Raw genomic sequence first — 26,044 nt, forward strand, 5'->3', positions numbered from 1 at the left:
ATTGTTGGTAGGAGCATAATCAAAATAGCAAACAACTGTACAGAACGTGCCACTCTCAGTACTTTTCATCCACTGTTCTTTTAAGTTTTTAATTTATTTATTTTGAGGGGAAGAGAGAGAGAGAAAGAGAGGGCAGGGAAGGGGCAGAGATAGATGGAGAGAGAGAAAATCCCAAGCAGGCTCCACACTGTTGGTGCAGAGCCCAACGTGGGGCTCAGACTCACAAACCCTAAGATCATGATCTGAGACGAAGTCAAGAGTTGGATACTTAACCGACTGAGCCACCCAGATGACGCACATCCACTGTTCTGAGTACTTTCCATATGTCAACTTAAACCCATGAAGTAGGTACTAATGTTATTCCTATATTAGAGATAAGAAAACTGAAGTACTAACAAGTGACTTTCCCAGTCACTAATTAAATCAATACAACCTTCCTGCAAATTAGTCAGATGTTATACAAGAAAATTTTAAGTATTGGTATTTGACCCAGATAATAACTTACTGGAAAGATTTATGGTCACATGTATTCAAAACAGTGTTAGTAGTCAGATTGTTCCCGATATTTTTCACTGTTATAAATGTGAAGAGTAAAATAAAAGAGTGAAAACCTAGATATTCCTAAGCAGAAATTGTTAAAGACTCATAATTTATCGGGGGACCCGGGTGGCTCAGTCGGTTAAGCATCCAACTTCGGTCCAGGTCATGATGTCACGGTTTAATAGTTCAAGCATCATTCCAGGCTCTGCACTCTCTCTCCCTCTCTCTGCACCTCAAGGAATTCTCTCTCTCTTCCTCTCGCTCTGCCCCTTGCTTACACTCATGCTCTCTCTCTCTCTCTCAAGAATTATAAATAAACAAACAAATAAATAAATAATTAAATAAAAATAATCACAGTTTATCTATATGAAAGAATGTCATTCACCTTTCCAAAATAAAATGGGTAATACATTTTTCATTGACATAAAATGTTCTGGAATATTCTGGAAAATATTCAAGGAGAAAAGCAATACAAAATCATATAGAATATAATGATTCCAACTTTGTTTTTAATAGTACTCAGTAAATATATGAAAGTAGCTGTAAATACAGGCTTGATGTAGATAAACACCTAATCTATAAATAAGAATGTAGTAAATCTGTTTTGAAGGAGCAATTAAAAAGTTATTAATTTGAGAACATAGAGGGTATCTTGTTTTACAATCAGAATGGTGGTTTGCGTTATGAGGTATTATGTCTCCATAAAATATGTTCAGAGTTTACAAATTGGAGGAATCTCAACTATGTTGCATTACACCTAAATCTCATTAAAGTGAATCACATCCGTATAATTTTTTCAGTATTACAGGAACAAAACTTAACTATATCTGAGCTACTTGGCAGGACCCTGCTCTTCAGGTTTGGCCAGTCTCCTTGACCCACTGGGGTTAGGTCCAGCTGACCCTCTGAACTCAGGAAGTCCAATGTGGCTGTCCTGTTGACTCCTTACAGTTTAAGAGTTTCATAAAAAGAGCCTCACCCTCTGGTCCACCCAAAGGAAAACCTACAGCCGTCTCCAAACTTTGAGAATCTTCCTTCCTCTCTTGAGATTATCTGTTCGCCTGAGATTCCAAAGCTAGCTACTGCTCATCCCATTTTTCTTCTTTCACTCGAGGCCTGAATATAATCCCTGCTCTTCAGAATGATCTTCATGGGGGATGGAGACTAGATTGTAGTACTAACAGAGCCTGGCCTGGCTCCGACCCTGTCCCAGAGATTAAGAGCGAGCAACACCCAGGCTCACAGGACATGATGAAGGAATTCTCACTTGCTGCCGTCTCATGCCCACCCTCACAATGAATGGAGGCTATATATCTTGGTTCATTTAGCTTATCTATGTGTCTCTACTTTCTCATGTGGAAAATGGGTGTAATGATAATACCTACCTCATTAGAAATGTGCCACTAAAGTGTTTTGGGCACATAGGTGGCAAGTCCATAAATACTAAGCTACTATTATGTTAATGATGATCACCAAGAGAATCTAAGTACAGAAATTTAACCAGACTATAAACTACCCGCTTTCTGTTTTTACCTATTACATTATCCTCAGTATCTACAATGTAGCAAATGGCACATAGTTACACTTGACAAATACAAATAAATGAAAAAGAATAACGGATCTGGCAAATACCTTCTAGCTGCCTAGAGTTAAAAGGTCCCTGGGGAGCAGTGATCTCAAGCACACACACCTGGGTGAAGAGCATGGGATTTCTGGGAGGGACATCCTTTTATTCCCAGCCACCTCCAGAACCAGTACCCAGGTGCACTTTTCTATAAGGGGCTGCCTCTTTTCCTAGATTTCTATATAATTCCAGCAGAACTAAGGTTTTCAGTTAAAAGTGACTGCAGCCTGTGGCAAACACTGTCTGAGGTCACTCCCTTGGTTTGGGCAAAACCAGCTGGCACGGTTAGAGTCGGAGCTCTGGCAGTGCAGACACATCCCGCCAGACCCTTGCTGGCAGTGGAGAGATGAATGGCTGCCGTAATCCAGGAAGCCACTCCCTGTAACAACCATCTGAGAAGTCCTGCAGCTTCTTGGTATGGGATGAACCTCATTAAACTCCATGAAGCAATAGCCACAAATTCAAGCGATGAAAATCTTAGTTTTGTACAGCAGAGGGCAAGGAAGGGATTGTACGTGGGTGGAGAAGGCAGCTTCCAAAGCTGTCCCACCCCCTCAGGACACCTCCTCCTTCCCTAGTTCTCCTCTCTCCCATCTACCTCTCAGGATATGAAATTCAGTAGCACAGACTGGTCCTTTTGTGCCTGTACTAGAAATATCAGAAACCTGGTCTCTATTCTCTGATTCACAGCTGACAAGTAATACCACCTTTTCAGCTTCCCTAATTGCCTAATTTGCCATATTGTTTGTTTGTACCATGGAAACAGATTTTTATGGGTGCAAGTATCCTTAAAAAGCAATCTGGGGGCGCCTGAGTGGCTCAGTCGGTTAAGCATCTGACTTTGGCTCAGGTCATTATCTCACAGTTTGTGAGTTCAAGCCCCGCATTGGGTTCTGTGCTGACAGCTCAGAGCCTGGAGCCTGCTTCAGCTTCTGTGTCTCTGCCTGTCTCTGCCCCTCCCATGCTCATGTTCTGTCTCTCAATAATAAATAAAAACATAAAAAAGAAAAAAAAAGCAATCTGGCCCATTGGTTTTCATGTGCTTTAACTGTATATTGGTAGAAATCACCTAAGCAGTTTCTTAAAAATTCAAATTCCTAGGCTCCAAACCCAGATATTCCAATTCAGTAGGGCTTACTTAGATGAGGCCCGGGTATTCTTTTTTTTCCTTCCTTTCTTCCCTTTGTAAACTAACTTCTCACAAGGTTCTCATGTTCAGTCAGGGCTGACAGTCACAAATCTTCCAAATTCTTCTAAGTTCCTGTCTAACTCTTGAGTCTTCTTCATAATATTCACAGCAAATGATCATCACATCCATGTTTGAGAACAGTTCATGATGGGAAGCCGGACTTCTAAAATAAAACTTTTACATGGTTACCTAATTCACTATAATTTTATTATTTTATTCTAGTTTTAATGCCCTTGGGACCTTGAAGAATAAATATAATCTCTCTTTCACATCCCAGATGCCTTTTTTTTTTTTTTTTTTTTGACATGGCTCTTTGTATGAGGGTTAAAGCATTATTTATAATTCAGTCTTTCCCAAATTGTGTTTCAGAGGACAGTGCTATTAGGATCTGTTCCATGAAAAGAGTGGTTTGTTGTCAAAGAAGTGTGTTTCTGATCAAAAACAAAGGATATATTCAGTGGTAACAAATACATGTTATACAAGCAGAGGCAAGATGGTGATCTCTCTCACACATGCACTTGAATCACACGTGCACTTGAAGGGATTTCCATTCAGGATGAAAGAACTGACTTTATAACTAAACTATCATCTCAGGTAGCTAGCTTCAGTCCTGATATTTTTATTAAAAGGATCTAGCAATTCCTTCTGGCTCACAATGACCCAGGCCCATTGGGAACCTCACAGAAAAGCTGGGAAAAGTGAGCATTCTGTATTTAATCCATCGCCAGTCATCAAGGGTCAGCCTTAGGTCACACCCCATCAGGAGGGTTTGTCAGTTAGTCATCATCTTGAGGGAAGGGCCGGGTCTGTCTACTCCCACTATAATTCACTTAGTTCTCATCAATGGCAGTGGAAGATTTCACCCTTCACTTAGTAAGGGCTCAGCATATTTCAGATGAAAGAGAACCAGAAGTCAAGGAGATCCACACCTACTGTTTTCCAGACACTTGGGAATCTGACCTGATTTTGTTTTTATACATTGTATAAACCTATTGGTAGTCTGAAAAAATTGTTTAAAAATATATACGTGATATGTTAACCTGTTGCAACTGCTTCTATTTTTCCATAAATTATTCTAGTCCTACAGCAACCACTTACCTATTTCACATGGTTGTAATCAGAGTGTACATATAATTTTACATTATGTATTTCACATATGTTGTACACACCTTTCATACTCTTAATGGTATTTATAATTATCATACAATATATATATCCATGGAGTTCATCCTACATGCCTTAAAATTTCCCCAACTTTGTAATTTGAGGTTACTTCATGTATTTATTATAATAAAGTTTTAAAATAAACATTTCTGTACAGATTTTTTCTTGTCTTCAATCATTGTCTTAGTGTAGATTGTAGAGTGGACTTATTGACCCAAAAGCATAAACAATTTATAGTAAATTAATTTTCATAATGCTATGCTATTCATAATAACAATAGGTATTAAAATTAGTGTTTTAATTATGGGTGGCTCAGTTGGTTAAGCACACAACTTCGGCTCAGGTCATGATCTCTCAGTTTGTGAGTTCAAGCCCCACATTGGAGCTGACAGCTCAGAGCCTGGAGCCTGCTTCAGATTCCGTGTTCCCCCCACCTCTGCCCCTACCCTGCTTGTGCTCTGTCTCTCAAAAATGAATAAATGTTAAAAAAAATTTTTAAAGAAAATAAATAGAAGAAAATCAATTATATAAAAGTTGTTATATCTAATTTAGAAATTACAAGCACACCTAAATTAATTATTAAATATGACTAACAACATAGACCAAAGTCACTGATTCTAATCAAGAAAAAGGTGGTAGTATAAACTTTACAATACTGAAGGGAAAGTACATTAGTAAAATGCTTATTTAAAGGGGTATGTGTTTTTGAAGCAATGTCTGGATGACTTTATATCAAAAACTCTAAAACACAAAAAATACAATGAACAAAGCTGAACAAACCTGGAAAAAATAATAATGGAAGTATAATTTAATCAAAGTGATTCTCTTCTTTTTCATATTTTATGATCAAGGCAGTACTCATATTTAGAGACCTTCCTAACTTAAAGAAAGGGTCTTTGTTTGTTAAGCCTCTTACAGGTTTATACTTTTCTCAAAACCGTTAGTTCTGTGTAAATTCCTGTTTTGTACTACAAAAGAATTTGCACTATCCCCTCATGTGTATGTGTGTGTACACACTTGACACCAATGGAAGAAAAAAAGAGACTCCAAAAGCATCAGTATGATAGGAGGAGGGCTCCTAGCCTCATGCGGAGAATACTGGTATGTCCTCACTTCTTCCATGAATGTATTTTGGTAGCTGAGCATGTGGATGTTTCTAAGGTCAAATGTACTTCACAGTATGATTTTGCAGTCTTCAATAAAAAGCTCCCTCCAATTTCTCTTTGTGTATGAAAGCCTATCTCAGCATCTTCAAACTAGGGCTAGAGGACAGGGCAGATAATGGCTTTATTTTTGCTTTTCTTTTCTTTTTTTTTTTTTTTTACAAGCATTCCCAGGGAGTAATACCATCAAGAGCATAAAGTTAGGCATAAGGCAGATCCAAGTTGCTGAACTCTGAGTTTACTTTCTTTATTTGTAAGATATGGCTAAAAATACCTTGTTAATTTGTTTGCTTTGAGACTTAAGAGAACTTAAGTTCTGCAAGGACTGCTTGCAGAACAATACTTGAAAAAGTGTTCTCTTTTGTTCTTCAGAATGACACTCTCTGTCATCCTCTTCTGTTTCAGTCTCGGTCTCTCTCTGTTCTCTCTCTCTCCCTCAGAATTAATTCCTCATCGTGTGACAAACAACTGGGTGATGCTTCTCTAGTGGCTGATGAGGAGGAAAAGCACAGATGTGGCATATAAGGAACAGGCTTGCAAAATGAGTAAGAGCTCTAACCCTGGACTGCCTGCGCTTGGCTCTTGAACATCTACTATGAATTTGGGCAAATTCTCTAACTCCTCTCCACCTCACATATAAAATACAAAAACATAATAGTAGCTCCCTCATGGAGATATTATGAGTATTACATGAGTTAACATGCGTAAGCACTTAGAGGGGAGGGTGACACATAATTAATGTTCAATAAGTGTTAGCAATTATGACCACATAAGTAGTCTTTGTATGTTGAATAAAAATGCCCACAGCTAAGTATAAGCCACATATTCCAGGCTTCCCACAATGTGACAATAAAATGAGGTCATACTTCTTTTTTATAACCAAATTGTGAAGGGAAATTGGAAATTATTGTTTAGTTTGATACAGCTATTGTCCGGAGGACATCACCATTGTTATTCTCTTCTGACTTCAGCTGGAGAAGGTGGTTTGCTCAACACTTTTGCCTTTGCTACTCAAAACATCCCTGAATAAAGTATCTACTTTTTGACTAGAATTCACTGGAGCTTTGTGGATAATGAAAGGAAGGTGAAACACTGAGAATAACTTTAAAAGTCTCTTTGTGTGTCTGGTTCCTCTTAATTTAAGGGTTATCTGAAATGTCATCTCCTCAGAGAGACCTTCCCAGATCAGCCCCTAACGTATCTCCCCGTTGCAATTTTCTCCTCCTCCTCCTCCTTCTTACGCTTCATCAGTACCTGAGATTATCTTACACGTTTGTTTACCTGTTTATTTATTCCTTTGTCTTACAGAGTTCTTATCCATTCCTAAATCCTGAAAGCCTAGAAATATGGCACACCTAACTGGAGGAAAACAATACACATTTGTCACAGGGAAGGAGGAGTGAATAAATGAATGAATGCACAGAACCAGACTTGCTTTAGGGTGTAGAGAATTTGTGCAAGGTCCTCCATGACCCACTAGACAAAATAGGCTCTCCCTCTGTACTCTTTATCTAAAATAATTCATTTATCTGTCTTCCCAGCTTGATTTTCAGGGCAAGAATTATGTCCTGTTTCATCTTATAATGTGTCCCAAGTCCTAAGAAGAGTGCATGTTATGAAGTCACTGCTTAATAAATCTTTTCCAATAAAATAATCATTAAAAGAGGATTCAAACTGATAAAATGACACAATTAAAAAGTGCATTCTTATTTCATTGAAAATGTAAATTGAAATTTTGTGAAGAAAATTTTCTAATGTACAGTTGACCCGACCAATGTTTTACAAATTGTTTTTCTTCCCCTGACTCTACATCTCTCACTCATGAGTCATTCTGTTCCCACCATTACTAAATATTACAAATTCTTTCACTGTAATTATAAGAAACTTTTGGAATACCACTCAGCAATAAATGCATCCTCTAACCCACAACATACTAATGCCTTCCCATCAACAAGTTAGTGACTAATGAAATAGTTTCACATTATTCTGGAAGGGGGGAAATTGTAATAGTCAGTCCTTGTACTGTTGTATTTGGTGTCATTAGAATAAAGCCACATTCAAAGTGACTACCTCAGGAGGCAACCTGCCTAAGGGTTCTCAGGCCTCAGGAATGTGAAGATGGCAGCACAATCCCACCTAAATTTTAATGGCCAAAGTGGTAAAACAGACACTCAGTGTTTTGGTGCTTAGGGTTTGAACCCTAGATTTTGCATATGTGGCAAAGAATACCATTTATTTAAATAAAGAAAAATCACAATTGAAAAAATTAAATGTATGATATAGTTTTATAAAAATAAATTATTATATTATTTAATGTTATGGCAAAATCTCTCACCCTAGATGCACACTGTGCTTTGAAAAGCAGTTTTTTGGATGGCTCAGTGGGTTAAGTGTCTGACTCTTGATTTTGGTTCAAGTCATGATCCTAGGGTTATTGAATCGAGTCCCACATCACCTTTGTGCTGAGCAGAGAATCTCCTTGAGATACTGTCTCTCTATCCCTCTGGTCTTTATCTCTCCCTCACTAAAAAAAACAAACAAAAAAACTGAACAACAGAAAAATATTTTAAAAATTTTTTTTAATGTTTTATTTATTTCTGAGAGACAGAGAGAGACTGTGTGAGCAGAGGAGGGTCAGGGAGAGAGGGAGATACAGAATCTGAAACAGGCTCCAGGCTCTGAGCTAGCTGCCAGCACAGAGCCCGACGCGGGGCTTGAACCCACGAACTATGAGATCATGACCTGAGTCGAAGTCAGATGCTTAACCAAGACTGAGCCACCCAGGTGCCCCCCAAAAATATTTTTGACAGTGTCATGTTTCCTCCTTTGTAAAGTGTTTATAATAATAGCTATCAAGTTCAGAGAGTTGCTATAAGGTTTAAAGGTGACAGTGATCATGAATACCTTAATTACAGCCCCAACTTATGCTTTACCATGTGCTAAGCATTGTGTTAAATATTTTATCTACATAACCTAAAGGAGTTTTACAAAAATCTTGTAATATGGATGGATTTCTGAAAAAAATTAACAATAAGGAACAAAGGTAGAAGAGATCAAACAACTTGCCAGTAACAACTGCCGTAGTATAAAAATCTAGGTGGCACCATTGATATCGTCATTGGTATGTATGGTGCCCTGGGAATTGTGTGGCAGTGTGGTCCTGAGAGCCTGAGCGAGGATTAAAATAAAGCCCTTAAACATAACGCTCTACAAATTGGTTAGCTATAAAATATAGCACTGATAGAAAAATGTTACCTAGTATCTTCATAAACAACTGTAATCATTAAAATAGTTTTATTTTGAAAGTACTGCTTAGAAGAAAGTATTTAATTAAATGTATCTAAAAGAGAAGAATTATTAAGTTTACCAGAAACACTAATTCAAAAGAAAGACCATTTAATTGGGTTTAGAAGAATTGCAGGTTGACCCAAATAGGGCAGAAGAGAGAACACTGGCTGAGTTTAAATTAACATGATAGTACCATTGTCTTCCTTGTTAACATATACTATGGTATAATTATGTTCTGTTAGTTCAGAGTACCAGAGATACAAAAGCAGCAGTATTATATATGCTTCATGCAAAAACAAACAAACAAACAAAAACCCACAAGAGATTCAACTCATACCTTTATGAGGATTTATATTCCAAAGAATCCCTTCACTGTTATGCCTTCTGGTCTAGCTTTTGTAATCCACGTTTCAAGAAGTTGGTGTGCACCTTAAGACAAATCTTAATATAAATTTAAAATCTTCTCTTGTTGTCTCCTTTAAAATAATTCAGAAATATCTCAATAATGATAGCTACTCACCCTAAGTGAGGGCTCACAATGTGCCAGGCCCTGTGCTAATAATGTTATACTGATTACCTAATCTAATCCCTCTGGCTGCTCTGAAAGCTATTTATATAATTACGATTCCATTTCACAGATGCAGAAACTGATGCACAAAGACATTATGTTACTGGCTATAGGTCACACAAGTTAGTAAAGAAGTAAATCTGGCACTGAAACAAAGCAGTCTACACTTCAACATACTTAAATGTGCTGATATCTCGATCAGGGATTAATTCTAGAATCATTCTTGAGAACCACACACCCCCATACTAAACTACGTATTAGTCTTTGATTCTCTTTACACAACACTGTCTCTATCTGAAATTTGATTTTCATGAACTCTTAAAATAGCTCTATAAGTCAAATTCTAGCTCTTGACTACCCTTCCTCATGAAACTCTTTTCTTATCACATGCTGCCTTGTGTTGTAGTTATTTGGAGACAAAAATCAAGAGTTCTCTCTGTTTCTTCCAATGTCAGGAACTGTTTTTATTCCAAAGTCTTCCAATGCCAAGAACAAGCAGCCATTTAATAACTGTTTGTGGGAAAAAGAAAACAAAATGAAGAACAGAACAAGAAAAGTAATTGATCAGGCAACAATTTGTTTAGTTAGACTGCAAATATTTGCAATATTTTAAAAACAAAGTATGCCAGAAGGAGAGGAACAGCACTTTTAGCAGACCTGAGTCAGAAGTCTAGAATTCTCTCTTTCCCGGGGGTCTTCTGTCTCTGACTGCCATCATTTCTATGCCCAGGATCAGGTAAACCCTACTCCTTCCTCTATTTACAGTTGTGTCTCCACTTGTACCTGAATCATTTCTCCTTGATAATCTTAATATGTAAACCAGAGTAGCATTTTCAAAATGAATGTATTCAGGGGCACCTATGTGGCTCAGATGGTTAAGCCTCCAACTTCTGTTTAGGTCATATTCTCACAGTGTGTGGGTTCAACTTCCATGCTGGACTCTGTGCTGACAGCTCAGAGCCTGGAGCCAGCTTCAGATTCTGTGTCTCCTTCTCCCTCTGCCCCTCCCCAGCTTATGCTGTCTCAAAAATAAATGAAACATTAATTTTTTTTCAAAATGAATGTCTTCATCTATCTATGCCTAATAAGTAAGTTAATAATTTTAGGGAATAAAATCAAACAAGTTTCCAAAAGAAAAGTGTCTGGTGCTCAGCTACTAAAAGTAGCAGAAGTATGATCACTTTGCCAAGCACTTCACATATATTATCTCATCTCAGGGAGTAAAGTATGATTTTCCTTCCATTTTGTACTTTACAGAGAGCTCAAGTAACTTCCCCAACTACACAATGGTTTGGGATAGAAATGGAATTTGAACCCAGCTTTGGCTGATATTAAAGTCAGTTTTGTTATCCACTATGTTTTTCTGAGGTTTCCATCTCCTCAGTCCTAAGGACAACCCACAAACTGTCCTCAACTGTGCCCATGTGTCTTATTCCTTGCTGGTCTGCCTATTCATCTGGCTTAATTTCCTGAATGATTTCAGAGGAGGCTATGAAAATTTTTTATTCCTTCATTTTTCTCATTCATGGTTCCCAGAGTACACAAGCTTCTTTCATTTCTAGAAGTACTTAGAAAGAAAAGGAATAGAGAATCAAACCCTGGCTCTGATTCTTAAGACATCCTCTGCAAACCAGGAAGATGCAGATACCAGAAATGGTGTTCCTTCCTCACACCGTGATTGTCTCTGCTCGCTTGTCCCACTGTGGGTACTGTCACTCAGGCAAAAGGCTCCATCCGTCCACATGGAGGCACAGAGTAGATTTTATCATTAATAATAATATCAATGATGGTAACTGGAATTTGTTGGAGTCTTTTGTTTTGCTCAGTACTTGCTAAATGTTTCATATTTTTATTGTATTTAATTCTCATATCCACACTGCAAAGTAGATAGGACTATCACCATTTGGCACATGATGAAACCAAAGCTCAGGCAAATTGAGTGATTTTTGTCACCAAGGCTGTAAGCTGGAACATTGTTCCTTCTGAATCCAAAGCCCTTAGTCTGAACCTTTGTCCCATATTGCAACTGATCCCATCTTATCAAAATGTAATTAACACTGGAGCACAAATATAGGGCTGAAAAAGTGCAAACACGTACACACATGCACATACATAAAATCACCATATTTATATGTGACGCAATTCCACGCCTACAGGTGTTTTCTCACAGTGTCTTTCAGGTTTCACTTACCAGTGTTCTGACGAAGATGACTGTGTAAATTCCACAAATAGTATTGATAGTCTGATGCAATTCATTGCAGGCCTTATTATTCTAACCACACTGTGGCTTTTTATAGTTTACAAACACTTGATATCTAGTTATCACTTGAGGCCCACATTAACCATGCAATGTGCAATTTTACAAAGGGGCTATGGCCTTGGGTAAGTACATAAGAACTTGAAATCAGAAACCAGTAGAGGCAAGAGTGGGGAATTGAATCTCAGCTCAAGCTCCAAAGCCTGGGGCTCTGCAACACTTCCCACTACCTCCCTTCAGGTGTTTTATGAATCCTTTCCTCATCTCTTCTCTTCACTGTGTAGTTGCGGATATTGGTCATCTGTGGCATTGAACATTACCCCAGATGGAAATCACCCACTCATTGGATTACACAAGAATGTTTTATCTGGGTGGAGTCCCCAAATTGTCCCCTAAGTCCTTTCTTTCCCAGGGTAATGCCTGGACACAGTCAAAAGTAAAATGAGTTCAATGGCTCCTTGCCCTCTCTGCTGAGTCAGCTAATGTGGGGTCTGCGTGACTGAAGGCAGTTAATCTAAAATGGCAGATCTCTTCACCTTCTCAGTAGCCCCAGGGCTAAGAACTCATCAAGTCAGCACTTGGTCTGGGTTGGTTTGGGGCTTCTACATGTAGCACTTTTGTTTGCCACCTTCATTTTCTAAGTGAAAGAGATGGAAGGATGAAAGGCCTTTCCCATCCAAAACCCTGCATCTACAGTTATTTGCTGCCTGCACCTTTTCTGATTTCATACACTCATATGAATGGGACAATCAGTAGTAATTCCAAAATATGGCTTCCTGTGGACTGATGTGACAGTTTGTGAAGCGGCAGCGTTCTGCAGATGGTACTTTGAGTGGCTCAGCTCTTTGTGTTGAGGCTAACCAATCACCCTCCAAGGTTCACAAGATCCTTCTCTGCAGCAAGCTGACACTGGACTTTCACAGACTCTTAGGAGGCGAGCTGTTGACATCTACAAATGTAATCCCTTATTCTTTGGAAATTAACCTCACCATGAACTCATTCCTTCTGAGGAGTCTGGGGAAATGGATCCAGGATCTAGAAGTAACTTTAGCCATTGGGCAGAGGGCTCCTCATGCTGAGCATTTTGAACAACTTGAAAAGTACTCATAATGACCAACAAATCATAATAGATTATATATATCTTTCATGGTTGGTCTGCCAAGAATTTCCTCAGACCTTTGTTTCCTGCAAGAAGAAAACTTTGAGGCATAGATCATTTTTCCAAAATTGCCCTGTGGCATTCTACTGTCTCTACTAGCACTTCCCAATCTCTCCAACTTCATTTCTTTCCCACATCACCATTCAGCATGTATTTTATTTATTTGCTTTCCTATACTCACCAATAATAGCTACATCATAAATTCGTCAGATACTGTTCTAAGGACTTTCTGCTTTATTCTAAGTTACTATTCTAAGTGTTAAGTGCATACTCATTCATGTAATCTTCCTAACAACCCTGTAAAGTAAGTCCTTTCACTATCCTCATTACAGAGATGGGGAAATCAAGAGAAAGTAGATGGGTTCAGTTTTGAGCGTGGTGATACTGAAGCACTCTTGAGATATTCATGCGTAGTAGACTATGGGCCCAATCCTGGAACTCAGCAGAGAAATGACTTTAGAGTTAGATATTAGAATCGTCAGTCTGTGGACTGAAACTAGGGCAGCAGAATTGAAAGAGATCTCTTAGGTTGGCGGTCCTGGTGTGTGGGGCTGGGCCTTTTTGTGCTTGTCTTTGAAGGCACTTGGTGAAGAGGAGGGGACAGAAAGGCAGCATGTCAACAGCTGTAGGCAGGACAGGGAGTTTGAGGTTTGTTGGGTCTCTCTGAAATGAGAGACTAGCATCTAAGCCTCCTTCAGAATTTGACAATTATAACTAGCCTGTTCTATAGCTTTGTGCAAGTCTTTTTACCTTTAAGGTCTTTGATTTCTCTCCATGTAAGATGAGTGGGTTATACACTGTTATTTCTAACTCTTTAAGCTCTAAGCTTTAAAATCCTAAGAAAATAAATTCTCAAAAAATCTGCTGGTGGGAATATAAAGAGGACATCCTATAGAGAGGGTAATATCTTCAATATTACAAATATCTATTCCTGTTAACCTAGTAGTTGCACTTCTAGGAATTTATTTGATAGTTACATATGCACAAAATAATAAGTTCAATGTTGTGCACTGAAACATTGTTTGTATGTCAAAGATCAGAAACAGTCTAAATATTTATTAATAGGGGACCAGATCAATACGTCATAGTATATCCTTAGAATGGAAATGTATATAGTCACAAAATAGGATGCAGATACAATGATATACTATATATATATCAATGAGAATAAACAAAGTATTGTTACACGCAGTAGTATATGGCTATCAAAACAATGTAGAGAAATATAGAGCAAAAGAAGTCAAACACAAAAACAGCATACACTGTACCAATCTACTTAATTAAAGCTCAAAAACAAGAAAAAGAGGGGCGCCTGGGTGGCTCAGTCAGTTAAGCATCTGACTGAGGCTCAGGTCTTGATCTTGCACTCCGTAGGTTCAAGCCCTGCATTGGGCTCTGTGCTGGCAGCTCAGAGCCTGGAGCCTGTTTTAGATTCTGTGTCTCCCTTTCTCTCTGCCCCTCCCCAGCTCATGCTCTGTCTCTCTCTGTCTCAAAAATAAATAAACGTTAAAAAAATAAAAACAAGAAAAAAAGAAACCCCTGATGTTACAAGCTGGGATTGTGGTTACCCTGTGGGGTCAGAGCTCTAAAGAACACCAGCCATGCCATGATCTATTACTAATAGCTTCAAATAAATACATTTACTCGATCCCTTGTAACTGAACTGCTACTGAGAGCAACCCTCTTTATGAAGAAAAGGGGGCCCAGATTCTACAATCTCTGCCTTTTAAAAAAAGCAGAGATGCACCATATTTTAACATGATCTCAATGACTAACTAGGCAGAGGAGAGTACAAAACAATGCATCTGTGGGAACAATGGAGAATGATAAGGAAATGAACAACGATAGGACAAACCCTCTAGTAGTCTGCAATCTCCTGGAAGTTTCCCATGGGAGGCAATAGGGATACTTGGTCTTTGTGGTTCAAAGAGGTGACACTAGAGACTGTGGGTGACAGCTAAAGGGAACATATTTCAGCTTGTTTAAAGAAAGTTTTCCCATAGCCAGAATTCTCAAGGTGGACCTGAAGCCTGTCAGTAGCCACTACCGGGAATAGGCCAGGCTCCAGGTGAGAGTGAGACAGAATGGATCGTCTCTATACCCATGAGAAACCCTTCTAGTCTTTCCCACGGTTGTGAGGAAGGACGCGAGGACAGAACAGGCATATTTCCTGGTTGGGCAAGAACGATGGGACAATAGCTGTGTGGTTCTCAGACAGCTCTCCTTGACGTCATGTGGGTGATGGAAAGGCCAAGCCAGGATGTCAGAGCCAACAATGGTGCTCACACAGAAATGGCTCTTTCAGTCTTGATGAGCAGCAACTTAAGGTCCTCCCAAGATGCAGGAGAAAAACTGTAGTTCCCAGTCTCCTGCATCCTGGGATTCACCGAAAAGCAAAATTACAGAAATCTCCCAGCTGGAATCACCTCACAGTTCTTAGCTGAGCTCCCAGCAAAGTAGGAATGTCCCTTGTAGCATCCCTGACAAATGCCCTCCTAGTCTTGTTTATATACTTCCACTGACGAGCACCTTCCTGCTTCACAGTTTTCTATGGTTCAACAGTTCTCCCTGTTATTGATAAAATGTGAGAACAATAGCTAGCATTTGTTGAGCTCTATGTGTCTAACTGTGCTGAATACTTTCCATGCACTCAATCACTGAATCCTTGCCAAACAATTATTAAACAGATGAGAAAATGTTAAGAATGTGTTCAAGATCATGCAAAATAATAGAGGTGGCTCTAAGGAATATGATTGTCACAGATTTTACACACTCATCTATCACTTTATTTGTATTGCCTGAGAATCACCTTTACTTATATGCACTCAAAATTTCTCTTTAAATGATCTTGTTTCATTTTTAACAAAAACAATTATTTTAACCACTTATATATGTGAAATCACAATATTTGCCTACTATTTATGCGCTTTCTCTAGTATATATTAAAATAAATTCATAACAGATAAAAGTATTCAAAGTGTCCAACCACATTCTAAGTAAAAATGATATTTAGCACCATCTCGTATGTACTATATTTTGAGAAACACTGCCCTATTCTATTTTACTTTTCACTTTTAATGTGCATTTTTGTACACTTATTACAATGAGCACTGAGTAATGGGTAGAATTGTTCAATCACTATACTATATACTTGAAATTAATATAACAATGTATGTTAACTATATTGGGATCTAAAAAAATGAAAAAACATAAACAAAACACTCTGATTTTTTGCAGTGATTTTTCACTGTTGATATTAACTGTGCCCTGTGAAATTGCTGAGAAAAAGCCCCGGCAACCCTGTCTTCAAGACTGGTTTTTAAGTGTCTGAAAAGATTAACTATATTTCCATCAAGGCTCTTCCATTTTGGTCATTAACTGTTCTTCCAACCTTTTAGACAGTTTAAGGGCCATCTAGAGCCTCACAGGCTGGTCAATCTTGCTTGCAATCCCGTTTTATAACCCAGTCACAGTTACTGTATAAAGGCATATATAATCCTACTTGTGGAGGCCAGAATCTTTACACATGTATCCAGGGGCTGTTTCCATGCTAGTTTCAGATCCCTCCAGCTGGAGACAGAATACAGAAGCAAGTGGAAAGAACACAGTCCCAACCCAGAAGACAGGAGCTAATTCCCAGATTGGCCTACCCTTTAGCTATCACTTGACCTATAAAAGCCTGAGTTTCCTCAACTTAAAAATGAATACAATAACTCTCAGGATAGTTGTGAAGACAAAATGAGGCAATTCATGCGTAGATTTTGTAAACTATGAAGAGAGTTGCAGATGCGAGTTATCGAGTTATCTTTAAACTGAGATCCATGGCCTAAATACACCAGTATTTATCCTTTTTTAAAAAAAAAATTTTTTTATTTGTGAGAGAGGGAGAGACAGTGTGAGCAGGGGAGGGTCAGAGAGAGAGGAAGACACAGAATCCGAAACAGGCTCCAGGCTCTGAGCTGTCAGCACAGAGCCTGACGCAGGGCTCGAACCCATGAGCCGTGAGATCATGACCCGAGCCGAAGTTGGATGCTTAACTGACTGAGCACTCAGGTGCCCCAGTATTTGCCCTTTTGTAACTCATAAACCCAGGGCACTTATAGCTCTTCCAGAAAACATCAAGTTGGAGAAAGTGGTAGGCAGACTTGATGCTCAAGTAACTCACCATGTGAGGAGCTGCTGCATTCCAGTCACTGTTTTGAAATCCTGAAATAAATTAATATTTAAACAGTACAAACTGGTGGCCATACTGATTGCTAAAATATTGAGATATTTTCATACTAATGGATGACTACCCTTTTCCTTGAGTCTCCTAGTTCACATGCATTGCCCTATTTACTCCAACTCTTCCCTCAGAACTTCTATACCACTCCATGTGCCAACAACGTAAGGGTTTAAGGGCAGAAAGAGGGGCTTCCTGGACCCTGATCCAAGATTCTGATCAGTATCAACTCTGATTGATTAGTGTCACATGACACCAGTCATTAAATATTTGGAATATCATACTAGAAGAACAGGTTTCATTGTATTGAGAAGGTACAGAGTAAACACGTGAATGAAACAACGCATAATTCACTGAAGATGGTTATAAGAGCTATAAATGAATGAGATGGTGATGGAGGTGAAGGAGGGAACCTTAGACAGCATAAATGGGAAAAGTTTCTTTAAGGAAGTTAGCTTTGACTTGAGAAGGGAATGAGGATGAAGGGACGACAGCCAGCCACACAAAGGTTTAGGGGAACAGCGCTGCAGGAGGAGGGAAGAGTGGGAACAAAAGCCACAGGGCAAGAATGGGTTTGGCATATATATAAAGAACAGAAAGCCCATATGCCTGGATCATACTGCAAGTTGCTCAAGGTAGGCCAGGGCCAGAGCATGTGAATGCTGGCCATCTTCAGCAACAAACCTAGATTTTATTCCAAGTGCGTGCAGAAGGCATTGGAATGACTTAAGTACACTGACATGTGGTTATCTTATTTACAAAATGCCTTATTCTGAGAGACTCAAATCCTGGAAGAGACTCCCTTTCCTATTGTCTCCGTCCTAGAATTGGAAAATCTGAGGCTGATTAATATTCTTCAAGTATATACATTGTGGATGATTACAATCCATTCAACAGGATTGAAGGAGGAGACCCTCTGTAGACCCTCTCTCTAGAGAGACCTAGAAACCCTGTCTTATGAGTATGGAGGAACAGGAAATGACCAATCTGGAGACACCCTAGTGGGAATATAGTTAATCTTCTCAGACATTTAAAACCTAGCCTTAAAGACAGAGTTGCCAAAATATCTTCCTTTACATTGTCAGATCTTCACAACAACCAGGTACAGTGGCTCAAGTTGAAGTTCTCATTTCTTACCATTTTACAATAAGAAGTATCAGATTCTTCAAAGAAAATTACATTTGTGTCCTACAGAGCCACAGGCAAGGATGATATCACCTATTTTGCTTATTGAGAAAGCAATTAAGAAAATTTGCCTCATTTTACATATAATTGTCATGGCTGAGCTATCCCTAGAATACAAGCCCTAGCTTAAGGTGCTTTGACTTTTAACTTTTTGCCTTTTTAATAGTGAGAAAGCCATATGCATATAGTATAAACCATACTTCAGATTTTGAATTTGGATCTTTTCCTGCTGTAGCAATACGTGGTAAGATTTTCTTTCAAGACGCTGGGCAGTGACAGTGAACCACAGGCTCCAGTCAGCCGCATGCTCACAAGGATAGACAATGGACACCCATACAACCATTCGGTTTTTCATTTTTAGTACAGGATTCAATACATTATAGAATATATTCAGCACTTTATTTTGAAATGCGCTTCCCCGCCCCCCACCAACTGTAGGCTAATGAAAGTGTTCTGAGCACGTTTAAGGTAGGCTAGGCTAAGCTATAATGTTTGGTAGGTCAGGTGTGTTAAATGAATTATTGACTTAAATATTTTCAACTTAAATGATGGTTTTATTAACCTCATTATAAGGTAAGGAATATCTGTATAAGTACCCTGATACTCCTAATACTCCACTGCGTCCTTGTGACATTTGGGGAAGAGGAGAATTTTATAACTTCTGCACTAGTGAGCTGAAGACTGACCCAGCCAGCTCCCCACATACTACTCAGCCCACATGTGCAATGACTGTCTGGTAACGCACTCCGAGAATCTGCGTGCTTTATCTAGTGTAGAGAGGGCAGCCATGCACTCAGCTTGGCATACAGACACTTCAGTTAATTTTCATTCCAAATTTTAGACACAGCTAAAACCTGCCCAGGAGATTTTCTGTGATTGAACAGCATCTAGAAAAAATATCTAAGCTTTTTAATTATGAACTAGATTATCACAGTGGTGTAAGAGAAGGACAAGGGACTAGAAAGGAAGATGTTTCTTTGCTCGTTTTTCTAGAGGCTCCTAACTAACTACAGTTCCAACCCATGGCCATCCCCCAAACACGGAAGAATAGAGGCGTGTATGTTCATGGTCCTGATGCAGCACTATTGAATAGAAGAGTCTCACACAAAGACACGGGGAAAGATTTTGCCCATGAGATGGAACATAACATTAGGGTGGCCTTTCCCACATCTCTTCGGTGAGGTTTCTTTTGGGACCCTTCTCCAGGCTGTGCTGTTCCAGCTTCATGTTCACTCCATTCTTTCCCTCTAATTTTACCCTGCTGCATCCATTCCCTTTACTCACTTGGATATTTTCCATCTCTCTCATTAGTCTACAATATTTCTTGAAGGTAGAGACCATGTCTTCTTCTTTACTTACTTCCATAGCAGACGCAGGCTATTTTTCATAATAAGGAGTCAGCACACTTTTATAAAGTAAAACAGAATATGAAATAACTACCATTTGTGGAGCAACGTGTGCCAGGCTTGCCACTAAGTGCTCTACATATTTTATTTTATTTAATCTGTACAGCAATCCAGTGATGTGGGCGTCTTCAGTCTTGCTCAAGGAGGAGCAAGAGAAGCTTTAGGAAGTGAACTAAGTTGCCCAAGGTCACATAATTAGTAGGCAGCAAAATTGGGACTCAATCCATGTTTTTTCTGATGCAAACACAGAGTAACTTATGCACTAATCTAGGCTGCCTCCTTATACTGTTTCACTATAAAATTGGAAGAGAAGAGCTGGGATGGTGAAACAAGCAGACAAGCAGCCACTTGCATTAAGGAAGCTGGACCAGTTGAACTGCCACGCACAGTCCACATTCTTGATGTGTACCTGGATATTAGAGGGTGGGCAGGTATCTATGGGAAGGAACTCATTTCAGATGTTAAGCTAGTTCCCATCCCCTTTTAATACCAGACAAACAAACTGAAAGGGAGCTGCCCTGTGTTCAGTGTACCTAATGCTAATCCTATTTTCCCTAGGAGAAGAGAAGGAGTAGGAGATGCTTTCTACAAGTCCTTGCCTGGTTTTGCAGACAGAGAGCTGAGTCAGAGAGAGTTGGCTGAAATTGTGGAAAGACAGACTGGCTGAGCCCAGGGCGGTGCAGAGCCCTTGACAGTCAACCTTTCCCAGGAGTTGGAGAGCCGGATGCTCTCATCACAAAGTGAGAGTAGAGATTTAATAACTGTGGGAGGTGTATTGGTGGAGATGGAATAGGCCATTGCCAGTTAGGAAATCCAAGGTCTTGAAGTTATTGAACAAATTACTGAAGTGAAAAAGCTAAAGACAGCACAAAAGGGTGTGGTATAGTAGAACAGGCACTAGTTATGGACTTAGTGAAATTATATCTTCACAATTCAAACACCATGAATCTTAAACATCATGAAGATGGATATTTTGAAATGTTAATTAATATGCTTCTGTTTCTAGAATTTGCTTCAATCCTTTCCCTCATTCAGTCCTAAGAAGTCTTCATCATTGTTTTAGAGATGAATTGACAGCAGAAGGCAGAAAAAACAGAGATTCAATTGTTAGCATTTAAGTTTAGCAACCCACCTATTATGACACATGAGATTTTGAAAGAATATATGATATTGTCATGACATGAATGATAACATTTTCCTACCTTTGATAAAGGATAGATCTCCAAGGCCAAGAGAAAATAGATAGGGGAGATGCAGAGATTAGTTGGACAAAGAATGAGGGGACACAGCCAGAGAGACTAAGAAGACACTATTGAAGTAACATCCAAGGAATGCTCAGTGTCCACTTGTGTGCCTTACCTATAGCCAAGGCCCAGGCACAGAGGCTAGTGCCTTCAGACATGAAGTCTTATGTTGTCTATGGGGAGGATCTATGAGGAAGTCCCCTCTTTGACAGAAGTTAATGTCTAGCCCACTGATCATCTGGAGAGAGTGAAAGCATTTACACCCTCACCCTTAAGCTTGTCCTGTTCCCATTCATCTTACCTTAGAATTGTCAACTCTTCAGTGGCTTCCTCGGACACTTGGAGAGCCAATGAAATTGGTACTTAGGGTGTACAAGAAAAAAACCTCTCAGATGGGGATTTAGGTAGGAATGAATGAAATCATCTAGGGATTCTTCTCTGTATTTGACAGTCCAAAAAAAGAAGAATAAGAAGAAAAGAAACAGCAGGTTACCATCAATGACAGAATAATGACTTCCTCAAGATGTCCATATTCTAAGTCCCAGACCTGCCCCTGTCTTACCTTATGTGTTACTTTATATGGCAAAGGAGACTTTCCAGATATGATTAAGTTAATAATTGAGAGAAAAAGATTTTCCTGGATTTTCCTGGAGGGCCCAGTGTAATCACAAAGGTCCTTATAAGAGGAAGGTAGAGGGTCAGAGTCAGAAAGGGAGATGTGACAATGGAGGCAGAGGCTGTAGTGATGCAGGGCCATGAACCAAAGAATGTGACAGAAGCTGAAAAAGGCAAGAAAATAGATGATTCCTGAAACCTTCCAGAAAGAAGCAGCTTGTTAATAACACAGAATCTTGAACCCTTCTCTAGATCTACTAATGTACCTGGATTTGAGCCCAGACTTACATATATTTTAAGCTATCTCAGGTTGGGCCACCTGTCTGACTCAGTCAATAGAGCATGTGAGTCTTGATCCTGGGGTTGTAAGTTTGAGCTCCACACTGGGTGTAGAGATTACTTAAAAATAAAATCTTAAAAAAAACAGTTATCCCAAAAGTTATTCTGATACAGCCAGCCTATTGTAGCCCATAAATAGGCGGTTGAAAAATACTGAATCTAAGCTGAAAAATCACTTACCACTATCACATTCAGAAATTACAATAACCTTTCCCACACGAACAGCAAATAGTCACTCAGTTGCACAAGAAGATCTAAAGGGATTATGATCTCATCATCTCTTGAAGAATAATAACAGCTTCCATCTAGTGAACATATTCTAAGAAAATCAATATGCTAATATCTTAAATGTAAAATGTTTTATGCATTATATCTAATTTAACTTTGGAACAGATTTACAAAATGATTAGGCTTATAATCTACAACAGAAAAAGAAGATGGAGACAATTAGCTGTAAGTGAATGGGAAGGGTAGAAAAATGATTAGCCTGTAGCTGAAACTACTCTTTTGAGTGAGACTGGAGAGGAGCAGGCTGGATCTCTCATGCCAGTTCTACTTGTCTACTAAGGCACAGAATTGAGACTGCCCTTCTATATAAGCATTCTTCCTTTCACTATTCAGAAGACCTCCTGGCGTTTCAACTGGGCCTTAGAATATATCAAACAAAAAGCAAACCGAAGCTTTTTCCATACAGCCAAGTTGGATGGGGCTGAGCAAATCATGGGTCCCAAAGAGCTGGTAGTCTGAGTAGAACAAAGAGTCGCGCTCTGCTGCTGTGTCCGTAGAGGTCTTCATAAGGAGGCAATGAGGACAGCTAATATAGATAGCTCTTTGGCACCGGTGAGTTACAACACTGATGCCATTGCCTAATGTGGTCCCATGATCTGCATTAAAAATTTCGTTCCCACCTTGTGATACATGATGTTTTCCTATCGGTAGTTAATAGTCTTAGTGCTGATTCCACTGCTCTGTCCCGATTCCTTCTGGCATGTTGAGCTCCAGGAAGGCTGGCTTCCACCAATATCCTCCCTTCCTTCACAGCTTAAGCTGTAGCCCATGGAATTTTTATTTGGTGCAGTGCAACTCCTACTCTACGTTTCCAAACCTATTGTCTTAGTATAGACTTACGTTTTGATTCCTTTCAGACATTCTGGCCTCTGATTCTAAAAGCCAGACTCTGAGTACTAAAAATCCTTTCTCTCAAACTACTCTCTTAGTGTTTACTTTCAAAATCCTGACAGCATAAGCTGGCAGTGAGAACATGACATAGAAGAGCACGTGGGAAGGGGAAAAAAGAACTATCTACCCAATATTGCAAAATATTACTCTGCTGTATCACCTCCATTCCCAGGATCATATATGCAATATGTATGGAACCATACACACATATGTGTGATGTCCAAGTCTCTATGGCATCCAGTGTATCATCATATAGCCCTGACTAGGAAGCCCAGCTCTAAATTCTGCCAAATTCTACCCATCGGTCCTAGTTGTGAGCTTATGAAGCAGCTAAGTTCCTCCTTTCTCAGCGTAGTCATTTGGGTACTTGAAGATAATTAATTTGTACCTGAGTTATCTCTGAGCTACTACTAAGTAGTAGTTTCTTCTAATCTTCTTCATAGACTTGGCCTTTCCTATTTTTCATGAGCTTGGACCTTCTTTTGGATGTGCACAAGTTTTGTGTGTCCCTCCTGACTGTGACTTTCCTAAATAGGTTGTGTCATTCCAACCAGGGATTCCAACCAAGCCCCAATCAGCTACAGAAACGTGTCCAATCTCTTCGTTCCTGGCACCACACGCCTAAAGCAAAGGATGTCTGTACCATGCAGTGCATGTGCAGATTTCTCCTACATCTGTCTATGTGATATCTTCAAGCTCAGAAAAAATATTTGGGGCCAATTCAGGGTAATCTTCAGCCTCTCCCTAGAACTCAAAGAGCACACAGGTGGCCAAAACATCCAAGACCCATAACAAGACTACGATACTGTTTCTTTAATGTATTACATAGTAATATGTCTAGTGACAGAGTAAATCTGAAGTCCCCACAGGTGAGCCTTACTTCAGAAATCCCAGCCTAGAGGGCAGCAAAAGACCAGCGGGCATGTTTGTAAAATGATGTAGTGAAAAGAGTTGGAACTTGCAACAGACTTTGCCAATAACTTGCTTTGAGACCTTGAACAATCAGTTCTTCCTCTCTTGATTTAATTTTTCCCACATGTGAAAGAGTAGGATGACACTCCAGCAGTTTTCAAAAATATTTGTTCATGTTATTTAGATTTTTTTGTGTATACATCATCTGTATAGAAGAACAGCTCTGCTTATAGCTTGTTTTCTTTTCCAAACTGGAAAGATTGCCAGGAAGAAAGGAGGAAAAGAGGGAGGAAAGGGAGCAGGGAGCAAGAAAAGGAAAGGTAATTTCAAATATTCTTTCTAGCTCTGAAATTCTACTACATTCATTTAAAATGGTGCCAAATCATCAACTCTGGAACTAGACTTCAGTCAATCTTGAAATCTAAACATTTGTATACCAGGATTTATTGTCATCAGTTCTACTCAGATTTTCCTGAGCTTTGTAATCTAAATTCTTTTTTTTGTAAATAGAAACAGCAATAGAGGGTAACATTAATTTCCTACAGCTGGGCCTAAGGAACCAGAGGAACTGAGATCTTTTGGCGCCCTCTTGTGTCCATAATTAGTAATCACAACAGCCAACTCCTACTAAGCATTAGGGACTTCTAATTAAGACCTAAGGCAGTGGAGTAGAATACCCAGAAAAAGAAGTTGAGGTGGTAAGGCTTTGTCATTATTTCTAGAGATCTGCTGTAATTTCACACACTTTCTACAAACAAGAATCCCCACAAAGAAAACTACTTCCTTTCTCCTCTTTATCTGAATACTACCCACTCTTTGAGAGAAAGTTGATCACCTTTAGGTGTTTTCTTTAGTTCACCATAATGATCCCTTCTCTGCATAATTAGAGCAGGTAAGATTACAGGTTTTAACATCAGGTGTCAGTTGGATTCTCAACTCTGCCCTTCATTAGGGTAAATCAATTAACCTCTTCTAAGCACTTCTACAGCTAATTATCAGTGAATGGGAATAAAGCGTAATTCCTTCATCTGTGATTAAACTAAGCAAAACCACTCCCCGTCAAAAGTTAGAATTGTAGACATTAGCCACAAAATAAAGAATGGACAGTTTGGACTTCATCAAAATTAAAAATGTTTATGTATCAAAGGACACTATCAAATAAGTGACAAGACCTAACAAATGGGAGAAAATATTTGTAAATCAAGTAGTCTATTCTTGCTATCTGTGATATTTATATTCTACAAATCACTGCAAAGACTGTATTGGCAAAAACTGAAACACGGCTCCTAGGAATGTACATGGAGGGATATAGAGAGAAGGGATATAATCACATAGATTATAATCATAAATCCTAAAAACAATTCATCCTGGCATTCATTTGTTCTTAATTTTACATGAGAGAAAACAAGGCTCAGAAGAGTGAAGTGACTTACCTGAGACCACACTACTGAGGGATACCAGCATTGGGATTAAAACCCGTCCAACAGGCCCAAGAGCTGGACTTCACATGTGACACTGCACTGCCCCGGCCATCTTCATCCTGTGTTCATCTCTGTGTGACAGCTGGAATAAGAAGGTAGAGTGCCACCTTATTCTACCTTAGCTGGGAATGTGTGCCTCTGGCAACTAAATTTTTCACTTTTCTACATGTCTTCAAATGATGACAAAACCATAATGATTTTTGAGTTGTAAATAAATTTTAGCAGGTAGGGAAATTCACAATATAGAATCTGTAGACAATGAGAGTCAACTGTATCTGATAAGGGACTATTATCTAGAATATGTGAATAACGGTCACACTCAACAACAAAAAGATAAACAAGCACATCTTTTAAAAGGGGCAATGGATTTAAATAGACATTTCTCCAAGGAAGTACATGAACCAAGTACAAATGGATGTCAAGTACATTAAAAAGGTGCTGATTATTGGTGCAATGTAAACTGGTGCAGCCACTATGGAAAACAGCATGGAGGATCCTTAAAAAATTAA

The 26,044-nt window shown here is 39.1% G+C and overlaps 1 protein-coding gene across 1 annotated transcript in view; it reads right to left on the minus strand.

The window, feature by feature from the left end:
• The window catches only part of SPINK5 (serine peptidase inhibitor Kazal type 5), a 271,657-nt gene that overhangs the window by 148,513 nt on the left and 97,100 nt on the right, over positions 1–26,044 (minus strand). The window contains exon 2 of the mRNA XM_039244507.1: positions 25,488–25,617. The gene's annotated coding sequence lies outside the window, so the exon portion shown is untranslated. The remainder of the gene's footprint in view (positions 1–25,487; positions 25,618–26,044) is intronic.

This window comes from Hyaena hyaena, unplaced genomic scaffold (genome assembly GCF_003009895.1).
Source record: "Hyaena hyaena isolate Hyena2069 unplaced genomic scaffold, ASM300989v1 scaffold_241, whole genome shotgun sequence".
Taxonomy (NCBI): domain Eukaryota; kingdom Metazoa; phylum Chordata; class Mammalia; order Carnivora; family Hyaenidae; genus Hyaena; species Hyaena hyaena.